Source organism: Tiliqua scincoides, chromosome 4, assembly GCF_035046505.1.
Source record: "Tiliqua scincoides isolate rTilSci1 chromosome 4, rTilSci1.hap2, whole genome shotgun sequence".
NCBI classification, from domain to species: Eukaryota; Metazoa; Chordata; class Lepidosauria; order Squamata; family Scincidae; genus Tiliqua; species Tiliqua scincoides.
The window spans coordinates 119,259,941-119,263,253 of NC_089824.1; the positions used below are offsets into that span (position 1 = coordinate 119,259,941).

The window sequence follows — 3,313 nt, forward strand, 5'->3', positions numbered from 1 at the left end:
AAGGGGAAGTATTTCCCCTTGCCTCCGGCTGGTCTGCAGTCAGCCCCAAACTTGCACTGAATACAGCGCAGGCCTGCCGACTAGCCTGTAACAACACAAGTTAGTATTCTGCGGTTAGTTTCAATAGCTGCAGCAATTAACCCTGTTATCAGGCTCTACACATCCACCAGCTCCTCCCTCTAAGTCCCATGACTCCTTCTTGCCCAAGAAGGCAAAGTCAAGGCTAGTCAACAGGTGGAACTAATCAGGAAATTAGGCGATAGGAAGATTCCTGAACAAGGATCTATATTATGATTTCTTATTACTTTTCCTCCACCCCTACAACTGTAATTAATCCCTCAGTAAACCTTGTTTAGTTACTCTTGACTTCCTTTTAATTCTTTATTTGCCAATGTACAGCCAGCTGAAAGGGAGATTTCTGAGAATCAAATCTGGGATTTGAAGGTGATTAGGAATGGACTCATTTTTTCATGCAATTGTCTTCCTCATCCACTCAGAACTCAAAGGCTCAGAGGGTGGTAACATCAGGTAAAAGCTCTTCCAGTGCATAGCTCTGTGGTAATGAGGATTCCATTGCAATTCACTTTCTGCTTCGGGAGTTGGAGCCTGGAGAGTCTGATTTAGAAATTGAGGGCATAATCCTAACCAGGTATTTGTAGTAATAATAAATAGCATTTTCCTAACACCACTACATGGCACATTTCCCAAATAATGCATCCCTTGTACTCTTGGCCAAGGTGAAGGAAATGTTCAGGGTGGTATCAGAGTATTATATCAGGTATCAGGTAACCCTACAATGAGATCATACATGCCATGATGTGTATGTGCAACCTCCTGATTTTAGAAATGGGTTATGTCAGAATGCCAGATGCAAGGGAGGGCACCAGGATGCAGGTCTCTTGTTATCTGGTGTGCTCCTTGGGGCATTTGGTGGGCTGCTGTGAGATACAGGAAGCTGGACTAGATGGGCCTATGGCCTGATCCAGTGGGGCTGTTCTTATGTTCTAATGTTCTAGGTAAATGAACAAAATGGTTTTGCCAAATAAATTTAGCGCTGAGATCATGAATACTGGGAATCTGCTTTATATTTCTCATTTGCATGAAACCTCTTAAGGTTGTTAAAATGAAAAGAAGAGAGAGAGAGAAAGATTATGCTTACTTATCTGTAGGGTATAGAAAGCCTTTCAAGTGCGGTCTTGTCAGTTATGACTTTATTTCCTTCTCATAAAGATCTAAGAAATGAAATGCTCAATTGAACAGATCTGTTGTTTGAACTTCTAATATGTGTATAGATCCTAAATTAATCTCAAATCACAAGGGGGAAATATCTCCAAGTACTTACTCCCTTTGGGAACAGAACATTGAACATTTTTTTTAAAAAAAGGTTCATAGCAAGTTTTCTTCATTTGAAAAAGAAAACATTTTTTACTTTAATAAGAGTTATCAGAACTGAAATGCATAGCAGACGGGATATTTGCCAAGCTAATTAAAACTAAACTAGGAAGTTCAATTCTTCTTTCATCTAGATTGTATGGACCACTGCAGTATCAAAGAAACGTTTCGTTTGGGCGCAGCTAGAACAACATAACCAAGTACAGGGTTATGTTTATGTAGCAAGCTGACCCAGAAGAACATGGCAATGCAACACTGATAGACAGGATTCAGTGTCATATGGTAACTCCTAATTGCTATGCCCAAGGTCAGGCTTCCTCCCAGGAATGTTAAGGGTTTATCTTGCTGGAAGTCCAAATAATCCCTGCTCTTGCTTGTAGATGCCAAACAAAAAAATCTGCTGGGTGCTGCTGTCACATGTGCACAAGTCATGGATTGCCTCTTATACTCAGTGTGCTGTACTGTGTTATGGCCTGATCTTATCAGATCCTTACCCTGCCAGAATGTGCATTCCAGCAGCATAAAAGCCTTTACCACACTGTCACAAAATGTGACACACCATTCAATATGGCTTGGCTGCTGCTGCAAGCAGCGAGTGGCTCGGTTCATGTGCCAGCAGACTGAGGATGCATGCTGGTGCTGGTAAATCAGCACAGATTTACCTGTGGGAGGGAGGGAGGTGGTGAGGGGGATGGATTGAGGCCAGGAAAGGGGCGGTATGGATGGCAGCAGTACTAATATACCCATTCCCCCTTTCTGTGCTGGTTGAAGCTTCTGTTTGCTCTTCAAGGGCAGTGCCATATACGACACATTGCAGTGGTCCATTCTCAATAAGGCATGTGCAGCATTCACCACACTTTCCACACTGAAGACATGTTTCAGTGTTACCACTTTGAAAATATACCTAGGACCCAATCCTATCCAACATTCCAGCACCAACGCAGTCGCAAGGCAGTCCTGAGATAAGGGAAAGGGACGTTCCCTTAAATTGAGGGGAGGCCTTCAAGACTGGCCCCCACTGCCTGATGCAGCGCATGCCCCATTGGCACAGCTGCATCACTGCTGGAAAGTGGGATAGGATTAGGCCCTTAATCTTTCAGATTGAAGCAGAGAAACAAAACGTGGCTTAACCTGTATTAAATCACACTGAATACATTACATGATTGCTGATGCCCACTTTGCATCCCTTTCTACAGGGTGGCAGCTGTTACCCTGCACATGCCCGATCTCATCTGATCTCAGAAGCTAAGCAGGGTCAAGCCTGGTTAGTACTTGGATGGGAGACCGCTTGGGAATACCAGGTGCTGTAGGCTTATACCATAGTCTTTCGAGACTGAAGGTTGCCAACCATTTCTACAGGGTGAGTTTAGTGTGATCCACTGCCTGAAGCCACCCTGACCCCCTACTACCACCGTATGTCTGTGCACAACCCCTCCCCCCAAAGAACCAAGAATTCAGGCCCTTACTTCAATCCTTCCCGCGCAATCCCTTTTCTACAAAAAGGAAGTGAAGGACTGCACTTCCTGTTTTCTTTAACGGCACTGTGTGAGGAAAAGGCTTGGATCACTGCTGCCTACATAGGTTTTTTGAGTGCAGGCAACAGTGATCTGCTTCCGTATCCACTCACTCATTCCTTCCTTGCACAGTCCCTTCAAACAAATCAGTAAGCCCACTTCCTGATTTGTTTTCAAAGAGCTCACAAGGAAGGAGTGAGGTGGCAAATGGAGAGGGAAGCAGGTTCACTTCTCACTCATTTTCAGCAAGCAGGAAGTGGATTGATACAACACCAACCATAGTGGGTTGGAGGGAGGAGAGTGGCAGACTTATTTGTGACTCACTCAACACAAGTTGCGTTGTTCACATCGTGGCCAGAACTGTCCAGGTTGTGTCCAGGAGCATGTATTCCAACCAAGGAACCCTA

The 3,313-nt window shown here is 44.3% G+C and overlaps 1 pseudogene; it reads left to right on the forward strand.

Annotated features, from left to right (window-relative positions):
- Positions 1–2,588: 2,588 nt before the first annotated feature.
- Positions 2,589–2,705, forward strand: LOC136649928 (5S ribosomal RNA; annotated as a pseudogene).
- Positions 2,706–3,313: the final 608 nt, after the last annotated feature.